The sequence below is a fragment of the Dasypus novemcinctus genome, chromosome 30 (genome assembly GCF_030445035.2).
Source record: "Dasypus novemcinctus isolate mDasNov1 chromosome 30, mDasNov1.1.hap2, whole genome shotgun sequence".
Lineage (NCBI taxonomy): Eukaryota > Metazoa > Chordata > Mammalia > Cingulata > Dasypodidae > Dasypus > Dasypus novemcinctus.
Genome location: NC_080702.1, coordinates 12180534 through 12192631, shown reverse-complemented (window position 1 = coordinate 12192631; position 12098 = coordinate 12180534). Strand labels below are relative to the sequence as shown.

Here is a 12098-nt window from a genome sequence, read left to right as displayed (position 1 = left end):
CTCTTGAAGACCTTATGTTGAGTGAAGCAAACCAGGGACTGAAGGACAAATATTACATTACCTCACTGATAAAAATTAAGCAAATTGAGCACACTCACAGAGCTACAGTCTGGGAGACAGGTTTACAGGAGACAGAAAGGGAGAGTATGTTTGTTAGCCAATGCCCATATGGGCAAAATCTATAAGGCAGAAGGGTATGGTTGTTCAGTAGTCCTGCATGACTAGTGGAACAGTGACCCTATTGGGTTGGGTAGTGCTGGTTTGTGAGGTGGGGAGTGTAGAGTGGGTTGGGCGGTCTACAAAACTGGGGGATGGTTGGGGGAGGAAGCTGGTGAAGTTAGGGATTTGTGGTATGTGGTTGAAGCTACAAAGTTGGGAATGTATCTTTGGCAAATATGTGAGAATGTTATTGGCTTAGGGTGTTGGATGTGGGGAACATTTGGGACAGGTTCACTCTTTTTCTTCAAGGAGTGAAGCCTGGTTGTTGCCATAGGAACTGAGGAGAAGGGGAGGGAGAAGAATAAATGGAACATGAGGCATTTTTGGGGCAATGGAATTATAATACATGATCTTGCAATAATGGATACAGACCACTTTAAATTTCATCAAAATTTATAAAAGTGTATGGTCCAAAATAAATACCATAATGTAAATCATAAAGGATAGTTAGTAACAATGTTTCAATATTTGTACATCAATTGTAATAAATAAACCATCCTCAAGTAAAATGTTATTTATATGGGAGAGGGGAAAGGGGAAAAAGGTGATGGATATATGAGAATTCTTTATATTGTGTAAGTGACTTTTTTGTAAAGTTTTTTGAAGACAAAATGAAAAATATAATACGGGTAAAAGGAAGAAAACACTGTACATATAAGACAACAGATTTTAAAGTATTGAAAGACATGTCAAAAAGTTTATTTTTTTTCCTCATTTTATTAAATGTATTTTTAAAATTTTTCTATTTTATTTCTTATTTTCAAAACTATAATTATTTTATCTTATTGATTTTTTGGTTATTTTATTGGCTTCATATTTGAAGAAGTTTTGGATCACAGAAGGATTGCATCTATTACAGGGGAGGATCATTGGGGTGGGGTGTCATGGATGGTGGATACACAGTAGGAAGTTAATCTGGTGCATATCTATAAGGCATATGAATATATTCAAGTGCTCATGGGGCACTGTCACATTGGGTTGAGTTTCACACAATAACCAAAAGAATACTGAATACCGATTCCTGGGAGCTCTGCCAGGATAATTGGAAAAACTAGAAAAACAACAACTAACCAATATAAAAGTAAGCAGAAGGAAGTGAATAATAAAGGTTAGAGAAGAAATCAATGAAATTATAACAAAAGACAATAGAGAAAATCAACAAAAGCAAAAACTGGTTCTTTGAAAAGATGAATAAAATTGATAAGCCCCTATCTAGAATAACAAAGAAAAAAAGAAAGCTACAAATAAATACAATCAGAAATGAAAGGGGGATGTTACAACTGACCCCACAAAAATAAAATGGACCACAGGAGAATATTGGGGAGGAGGTGAACATGGAAAATTGTCAGGTACATGGTTGAAACTATAAAGTTGAGAAAACTCTTCAGAAAATATAAGGAAAGGTTATGGATTTAAGGTGTTTGATGGGGGCACCTGGGGCAGGCTTCTAGGGAGTGTGTAAGTGCTCATCTTGTCATATTGTGTTATATCAGTGGGTGGTGGCCCATACAATGAGTGGGAAGGTGTTGTAACCCCATCCTGGGGAGGCCTGATATTCTCATACAGAGGGGAAGGTGTCTCTTGAGAGCATGGGTGGCTCCCAATGGGGGAGGACAGACTAGTGTGTCAAGCCCTCAGCACAGTTGCAAGTATCTATGAATCTTGTCCTTCAAGCAGTGAAGCATGGGAGTCACTGTGAGCCCCAAAGGGAGGGGAGGGGAAGAGAGTAATAGAATAGATGGAAGCAGTGGTAACTGAGGGGCAATGGAAGTGTTCTGCATGATCATGCAATGATGGATATAGACCATGTTAAACTTTACCAAAAATTTATAAAAGTGTCTAAAATGTAAACCATAATGTAAACCATAATGTAAACATTGTTAGTAGCTATGTTTCAATATTCATACATCAGTTGTAGTAAATGTAACATCCACAAGCAAAAAGATCATGGCTGGGGAAAGGAGAAATGGGGAGAATGTTGGGTATATGGGAGTCCCCTATATTCTATATGTGATTTTATTGTGAACTAAAACTTTTTTGAAGACATGATAACAAAAAGATGTAAGACATTGAGGAAGAAATGGAAAAGATTGCCTTGCCACTGCACATGCAGGACAACAGCTATTAAAGTGATGAAAGGCAAAATGTTAAAAAAAAAATTTGTATTTTTCACTTCTTAATACCACAATTTATTTTTTACTTTATTTTTTCTAAATTACAATGTATTTTATTTCTAATCTTTAAACCAATCATTACTATTTTATTTCCTTTTAATGGAATTAGGCAATGTATTAGGCTTCATTTTTGAAGAAGTTTTGGATCAGAGGGGTTCAACTATGGCAGGGGAGGAGCACTGCTGTGGGATGTCATTGATGGGGGATATATAGGTGGGAGTTCTCCAGGGCATGCATATAGGGTATATAGATATGTTTGTCTATTCATGGGATACTGACATAGGAGGTACAGTTTCAAATGACAACTGAGGGAGTGCTGTGTTCACATCCTAGGGAGCTCTGTCGCATTCCCCAATTGAACAGTGACAATCCCCCAAGTGCAAGGGCAAAGACCAGTGAAGGATGGTCCAATGATGGGCCCTTGATATTAATGGCTATGCTTATGAGCCTATGTGCTTGAAATGTCAACATGACCTAGATCTACAGGATGCCTAAGAGTTACCTCCTGAGAACCTCCATGTTGCTCAAATGTGGCCACTCTCTAAGTCAAACTGAGCATGTAGATGCATTAACTTCCCCCCAGCATGGGACATGATTCCCGGGGATCAGCCTCCCTGGTGCCGATGGATTACTACTAATCACTAGTTGGTGATGCAACTAGAAAAAGATCTGAATAAAAGGGGGGAATGGTAAACAAATGAGTTAATGTGGCTAAGAGTCTCCAAAAAAAGAGTCAGGAGGTCATCAGAGGGGTCAGACTTACACAACCCTCAGGAGGATCCCAGAGACAGCCAAAGTAGATACCACAACAGGTAGTGGTGCTCCTGAGGGCTGCAGAGACACACAGGTCCTATGGTCATGGAAGATGGCTCTGGACTTCAGTGCCTTGTCAGTGGGCCCCACTTTGTAATTTGTGTCCCAGAGTGTCATGGAGTTTGACTCAGATGTGACCTTTCTACACATGCCTCTTCTGTTACTTTTACTGAACCTGTGGTTGGTGCTGAGGTTGGTGTTTGTCCAGGAGACATGAATCCCTGGACTAACCATGTCCCAGCTGGGTCCTGAGCTTGAGGAGATTTTCAAGGCAACACCTACTCTCTCCAGATTATTGGACTTACCCAGGTCAGCTAACAGGGAGATGAGGATGGTCAACCACCATACCAAGGAACTGAAAGTGCCTACAACTGCAAGCAGGAGAATCCCATCCATCAGCCACGTGGGATCTAAGCCCTCTCTCAATTTAGAGGAGGAGTGGGTATCACCATCCCAGGGACCTCAGAATGGAGGAATAAAATATAGCCTAAAGTGGACTTACTGGTATTCTACTATAGAAATATTGTGACTGTAGCAATGGGAGAAATTATATCATTTATGTGGAGAAAGTGGCCAAAGGAGTTGCTGAAGGCAGGGAGAGGGAAAAGAGGTATGATATGGGGGCATTCTGGGGACTTGGAGTTGTCCTAAATGATATTGCAGGGACAGATGCTGGACATTATATATCCTGCTATAACCCACTGAACATACTGGGGGAGAGTGTAAACTACAATGTAAACTATTATCCATGCTGTATTGCAGTGCTCCAAAAGGTATTCATCAGTTGCAATGAATGTGCCACACTGATGAAAGATGTTGTTGATGTGGGAGGAGTGGGGAGGGTGGGGTGTGAGGTATAACAGAACCTCTTATATTTTTTAATCTAACATTTTTGTGATCTATGTATCTTCAAAAAAATACAATTAAAAATAAATAAATAAATGGTCATAATAATTGAAGATTCCATGCTCATGGACTAGAACACTAATTATTATTAAGATATCAACTCTACCCAAATTGATATATAGATTCAATGCAATCCTGACAAAACTTGCATCATTATTTTGTAAACAAGCAGAAAACACAATTTTCAAATTATTTGGGAGGGTAAGTAGTCTTAAATAGTGAAAAACATCTAAAAAATGAAAAGTGAAGATGGAGAAATTTCACTTTGGTCTTTAAATGATATTACCCAGCTAAAGCAGTAACAAAACAGCATGGTACTGGCATGAAGATAAAAACACAGACCAATGGAACCAAATGGATGTTTCAGAAATAATCACTTCTATGGTGAAGTGATTTTTGACAAGGCTGTTAAAGCCACCCAGTTGGGGCAGAATAATCTATTCAAGAAATTGTGCTGGGAGAACAGGAAATCCATAGCCCAAAGAAGGAAAGGGGACCCTATTTCAAACTTTATACCAAAATTAACTCAAAATGGATCAAAGGCCTAAATATAAGAGCTAGAAATAAAGTTCCTACAAGAAAATGTAGGAAAACATCCTCAAGACCTGGTGGTATGAGGTGGATTCTTTAACTTTACACTGAAATAAGGAACAAAGAAATGGAAGAAGGGGACCTCCTCAAACTTAAAAGCACTTCATGATTCAAAGGACTTTGCCAAGAAAGTGAAAAGGCAGCCGACTCAATGGAAAAATATTTGGAAACCACATGTCCAATAAAGGTTTGATTTCCATTCTATTTAAAGAGATCATACAACTCAACAAAAAAAGAGCAAGGAATCCAATTTTTAAAATGGGCAAAAGACTTAGGCATTTCTCCAAAGAGGAAATATAAATGGCCAAAGAGGACATGAAAAAATGTTTAATATCAGTAGCTATTAGGGAAAAATCAAATCGAAATGACACTGAGATATCATCTCACACCACAGAGAATGGCCATTTTTTTTAAAAAAAGTTAAGTTCTGGAGAGGATGTGGAGAAAGAGGAATGCTCTTTCATTGTTGGTGGGATTGTAAAATGGTGCAGCCTCTATAGAAGACAGTTTGGGAGTTCTTCAGGAAGACAGTTTGGGAGTTCTTCAGGAAGCTAAATATAGATTTACCATATGATCCAACAATTCCTTTTCTTGGAATATATTCAGAAGAACTGAAAACTGTGATGCAAACAGACATTAGCACAGCAATGTACATAGGTGCCAAAACATGGAAGCAACCCACATGTCCATCCACCAATGAATAGGTAAACAAAATGTGGTATGCAGATATGATGGAATTCTAAGCTGCTTTAAGAAAAAATGAATTGGGACATATATGATAACATGGATGAACTTTAAGATATTATTTTAAGTGAACTAAGCCAGAGACAAAAGGAGAAATATTGTCTGGTCTCACTAATATGAATTAAATATGAAGAATAAATGCTTGAAGTTAAAATCTAGAGTAAAGGTTTTTAGGAGATAAAAGGAGGGCTGAGAAGGTGTACTGATGTTTAATATATGTGGAAGTTTAAATTAATTTGACTGTAAATGTGTGGAAATGGGTTTGATGGTAAAACAGTGAGTAGTACTAACGTAACTGGTCTATAATTGAGGCTGAAAAGGGTAGCCTCATGATGTAAATGTGAATTGAATTAAAGCTCTAGAATAATCTAGGGGTTGAATATCATAGTTAACCCAGAGGTGGTTGAGAATTTTGGCTAATAGTTCAAATATGAAAAGTCCTTCCATGAAATACAAAAATGTACATCACTATTGCAAGGTGGTAAGAATGTGGAGAAGCATGGAAAAAATACAATTAATTTAACCTATGGATTATTGTTAACAACAATACTGTAATATTCATGTATCAATACAAAGAGGTACTGTGTTCATAATAGGGGGAATGGAAATATATACAAAATGAATACTATAGACCACAGTTAGTGGTAATATTCTCATTTTTTAATCTCATAATATGTAACAAATGTTCCACAACAATATAGTGTGTTGATGGATAGTTGTTGTGTGGGAATTCCACACATGTTCATGATTGATTTGAAATTTTACAACTCTAATAAAAATATATTTTAGAACAAGAAGTAAAATTATCTCTATTTTGAGATGACATGATCTTATAAGTAAAAAATCCTATAGCAACCACACAAACACATGTCTATTTACACTCATGCACACACACACCCTATCTACTAGAGCTAATACATAAATGCAATAAAGTTTCAGGGTAAAAGATTAACATGCATAAGTTAGTTGTATTTAGGCAAACAGATTGTGAGAATCCAAAAAGAAAATTAAGAAAAATATAATTTTCAGAGGCACCAAAATAATAAAATTGCTATGAATAATTTTAACCAAAATATACAAAATTTGTATAATATCTATAAAATATTGCTGAAAGAAAATAAAGAGGACCTGAATAAAAGGAAAGATAGCCCATTTAATGGAATGGCAGATTTAATATAGTTAAGGTGGCAATTCTACCCTCAGAACATTTAGAAATACAATGAATGCTTATCAAAATCTCATAGCCACTTAAAAAAATTTAAAAACCAAGAAAATTCTTCCCCTCTTAATGAAAATGCTCTAATAAAGATGGACATGAACGCACAACTGTGATTCTACCAAATACCACTCACTGTACACTTCAGATGAATTTTATTCTTTATTAATATGTACCATAAACTTGATTTGTTTTAAACAAAATAAATACAAGAACCAACCCTTGAAATCATGGAATTATGAAGACACCTTAATAGATAAAATTATACTGAAAAAGAACAAAACTCGAAGGTATCCAACTCTATAATTCAAAATGTATTACAAATCTACGTTTATTGACGTAATATGATATTGGCATAAAGGTAAACACCTAAACAATAGAATAGAATTGATTCTTCAGAAATAAACCTATATATATATCATCTATTTATTTTTAACATACATAGTACCACGGTCTTGCACTCAGGAAAGAACAGTGTCTTCACCACATGGTGGTGGAACAACTGGACATGTACATACAGAGCATGAATTTTGATCTTTACCTTGTATACTTGTCATTTAGCAATGTAAATATAAGAGCAAAACTATACCACACTTACAAGTAAATATAGGGGAAATTCTTCATTACTTTTCATGTGGCAATTGATATTTAGATATGACATTAAAATAATTAAAAATAAAAATAAACAAATTGTTTCTCACAAAAACTAAAAGCCTTTTAATCAAAGGAAACCCTACCAAGAAAATAGTAAGATAACCTACATAAAGGAAAACATAAGTTTCCAATCATACATCTGATAAGGGCCTAATAACACAGAAGATATATATTTTTAAAATCCTTTACCCTTGAACATAAAGACAAATAATATGATTAAAAATGGGCAAAGTATTTGAGTAGACATTTTTTCAAAGAATATATGCAACTGGATAAAAACACATGAAATAATGCTCAACATCTTTACTTATTAGGGATGTGGAAATCAACATCAAAATATGACATTACTTCAAATCTGCCAGGATAGTTTTACTTTTTCTGAAAGTCTAAAACAACTGTTGATAAGGATGTAGAGAAACTGGAATCCTTGTACATAGCTGGTAGGTATGTGCAATGGAACAACCACTTGAAAAATATTTATGCAGTTCTTCAATAAGATTGACACTAAATTTGCTGAACATCTAGCAATTTTCTTCCTTGTTAGATACCCCTCAGAACTGAAGAAAGATATTCAAGTAATTGTGTACAAATGTTCACATTAGCATTATTTAAAATAACAGGTAGAAACAACCAAAATTTCTATCGCCTAATATATAAGCAAAACGTGTAATATCCATACATTGGAATTTTGTTCAGTTTTAAAATGGAATGAATTAATTTATAACCTATACCATGGAAAAGACCTGAAAATGTGCTAAGTGTTTTCAAAACTTAGGTCAGATAGAAAAGGACAATTTATAAAAGATTCCATTTACATATAATATCTAGCAGAGGAAAATCAAGAGATAGAAAGATGATTAATGGTTGACAGGGACTGAGGGGAGTCAAAAATATGGAATAACTACTTTTGTGAGTATGAGGTTTCCTTTGGAGTTTATAAAATTTTCTGAGATTATATAAACCATATATTGCCTAAGAGTTACCTCCTGAGGGCCTCCTTATTGCTCAAATGTGGCTTCTAAATCAAACTCACTATATAAACACACTATCTCCCCCTATCATGGAACAGGACTCCTGGGGATGAGCCTTCCTGGCACGGAAGGATTATTACCAAGCACCAACTAGCAATAAACCTGAAAACAGACCTTGACCAAAAGGGGGAATGGTAAATACAAGTGAGTTTTTATGGCTAAGAGATTTCAAAGTGAGCCAGGAGCTCATTCCAGAGGTTATACTTGTGCACATCTCAGCAGGATCTCACTGCCACAGTAAACAATGCCTCAAAAAGTGGGGCTACTGAGGACTCTAGAGATATCCAGAGAGTATAGGCAGGGCGGACAGCTCAGGAGTTTGGCACCCTGAGAGTGTGGGCCTTACTTTGGAATTTATGCTCCTCATTGTGACAGAGCTAGACTCATCTGTGGTTTCCCTACACTTGGTTCTTCTGCATCTTCTATTTGAAGCTACAGGTAGTATTATACTTGATAGGTGTATGTCCAAGACACTTAAATCTTTGGTCTGTCCCCATGGCAGTTGGGTTCTGAATGTCAGCAGAGTTGCAAAACCTACTTTCCAGTTCATTGAGCTCACCCAGAACAATTTGATGATGAAAGACAAAACCTATCCCAAGGAACAGAGAGTCTGCAACTGCAGGCAAGATAGTTCCATCCATCTGTCCCAAGGAATCTAAGTCCCCTTTGAATTAAAGGCAGAGTAGGCATCACAATCCTAAAATCCTCAAGATTGGGGAATGAACAATGGACTAAAATGGAATTACTATTATTCTACTATAAACGTATTATTGTAGCAATGGAAGAACTTTTAGCATTCATGTGGAGGGAGTGATCACTGGAGGTTCTGTGGGGAGAGGAAGGAAGAGGTGTAATATGGGGGCATTTTGGGGACACTGGAATTGTCCTGAATAACTTTGCAATGACAGATACAGGCCATTATATATTTTGTCATAACTTACAAAATTATGCATGACAGAGTATAAGCTATACTATGAACTATAATCCATGGTTAGTAGCAAAGCTTGAATATGTGTCCATAAATTATAACAAATGTACCACACTAATGTAGTATATTGTTAACGTGGGATAGTGTGGTAGGGGGAGGGAGTGGGATATATGGGAATCCCCTATATTTTCATGTAACATTTAGATAATTTAAAGTCTCTTTTTAAAAAATTGGGGGCTGGAAGCTGTATCAGTCTAACAAAATGGCAAGATCTCACCAAAGACAATCTAGAATTACCATGTTCATTTTGGGAAATGTCCACTTAGAAAAAACTATTTATCATTCTAGAAAAGGAGCACCAAAACAAAACAGCTAAATGAAATGTCTACTACATTTAATACTCAGAATTTGCCAAGAAATGCAAGAAAAATAGTTTCTTTAAAGGACTCTTCGCAAAAGACAAATGAGAAAGTGTAAGCTCAGAGGAATTTTGTTTTGCTTTTGTGTCTGACAAATGGCTAAATTAGTTTTAATTGAAGCTATAAGTTCTGTATTTGTCTGTCTGTATGTTTGATGTATGACATTTTCCTATCTTTGAATACTATCACCAAAGTAACATGGAATTCATTCAAAGAGCTCTATACAAGTTGGCTTAAAGATAAATAAGCACATATGTAAATCAATAGTTGTATAATTCCCGAAATTAAGGAAAACAAAATTCTAATATTTCTGGTGAAAACAGAAGTAAAAGCAAATTTCTTTTAAAAAATTAAATTTTTAGACAATAGCATTGCCAAACTTGTTACTTATTAGTTGAAACAGGAAGCATTTTTGCCATTGCCAACACCATGTGTTGTACCTGGGTAGACACTTCTGAGGAAGGTGAGACACAACTGCATGAAATAACTGGACAGACTACATGGTTTAAATAGGTAGGCCTTCCTCAAGGACCTGATTTGATAACATTGATTTCAGTTGGGTCAAATCATGAGTCCTGGGCTTAGGAGATAACTAGGATGTAGGCAGTTGGGCCTTTTATCACTCTAGTACTCATTGCAGTTTCCCTGGTGTACTGTTTACTCTCAAGAGTTTTGAATGTATGTTCCCAGCCACTTGTGATGGAGCAAATGATTTCTTCATGTCTGGAATGACATAAAAGTGATGATCATGGAAAAACTGGCATCAGGAACATCTATGAGCCCAACATGAAAATAATCTGCAAGTACTACACTAAGACCTTAGGCAGTAACTGAAAATGGGCTCCACACTCTACACTTTCATCACAACTCTCAATGGCCAGATCAAACAGGGGGCCCTCGCTGGACTCCTTTGTGCTAAGCCTTACATCAGTAAACTGAAGCTTAACTTAGTTTCTACCTCTTGTACGTGCTCCTTTCTCACTTAGTGCACCATTTTTGTTACACTTTTCATTTCTGGAACTCTCCAATCTAGCAGCAGTTCAGTTTAACCCTCCCCCTCCATTTTTCTCGTTGAGGCTTTTCTGCCAAACATTTCTTCCCTACTAGGTTATCCTGCCTCTGAGAGTCAGACAGGGTCATTCCAGAAAGGTGGGACCCCCAGAAGAGTCCATAATGAATTCCACCAAAAGTAGTATCTGGATTGAGTGAGGGCGCTACTAGGCCATAGCCATTCTGCTGCGACTCTACTCCCTACCCTCCTCAAATGGCGGCCTTTTTGCTTTTAGCATTCCTCAGCCGCTTGTTTTCAGCACTAGGTCTCTGTGAGCTTTTGCCTCTGTACCTGGATATGCATGGGGTTCTATCGCACTACTGTGAGGTTCTCTAAAATCTGTTTCCCGGGTGAGAGGTATCCAGGCTGCCAGCTGCCTCTGGAGAAATCCCAAGCGTTGAACAGACCAGTTGGGAGGGAAAGGAGGAGGACCTGTAGGTCCTTGACGGGAATTTCCTACCTGCTATTTTTCTCTTTCTTCAATTCAGCATTTGTGGAGTCCCCCAGTCTCAGCCACTCTCCAGAGACTCAGGGGAGACGTTTCCAGGAGACGGCTTCCGTCGCTGTGTTGATGACGTCACCCCTCCACCGCTGATTTTTTTTTTTTAAAGAAGGAGAGATTGAACCCAAGACCTGTACACGGAAAACAGGCGCTCACCCACTGAGTTGCATCTGCTCCCCAATGCCAGTCGATTTTCTCATTTGTTTGTTTTGTTTTTAGTGGGTACCAGGGATTTAACCCAGGACCTCCCACATGGGAAAAGCAGGGAACCACCTCCCTCCCTGATTTTTTTCTGACTTTATCACAAGTTCAAAAAATAAAAAACAGACAAAAGGAAGCTTAACAATTTAGGGAAGCACTAATCTAAAATATTCTTTCCAGTCACATTTATCTTATTTATCCTAAAAGCTAACGACTGTTTCCCCAGTGTTAAGAAAGACACATAAATGGGTTCCCCGTCTCCCGCAGGCTCCGTCCGTGGGGACCGGGCCGGCCGGGCGAGGAGGCGGGACCTGTCGGGGCTGCCACAACCGCCGCCGCCGCGGCTTCTCGGGCTGCGTCCCCCGGGAGCCCGGCGGCGCCAGGAGCCCTCGCTGAGGGTCCTCAGTCCGCCGCCCCCTCAGCCGTCCCGGCTTCTCCTCCCGCGGTGGAGATGGCGCCGCGCTCCGGCCAGGAGGCTCAGAAGTGAACGAGCAGCCCCAGCTCCTTCCGTCCAAGCTGCTGCGGGAGGAGGACGAGGCCCCGCAGGCCGCGAGGCCAAAGGGACCGCTGAGGTCGCTGCCCTCGCCTGGGCCCCGCAGCCGTGACCTCCCGCCCCGCGGGCTGCGTCCCGCCGGCCCCGCCTCGGCTG

The 12098-nt window shown here is 38.4% G+C and overlaps 1 long non-coding RNA gene across 1 annotated transcript in view; it reads right to left on the bottom strand.

Moving 5' to 3' along the window:
- Positions 1–11723, bottom strand: part of LOC131276639 (uncharacterized) — an 80866-nt gene extending 69143 nt beyond the window's left edge. The window contains exon 1 of the long non-coding RNA XR_009184090.2: positions 11207–11723. This is a non-coding gene — a long non-coding RNA (uncharacterized lncRNA). The remainder of the gene's footprint in view (positions 1–11206) is intronic.
- Positions 11724–12098: the final 375 nt, after the last annotated feature.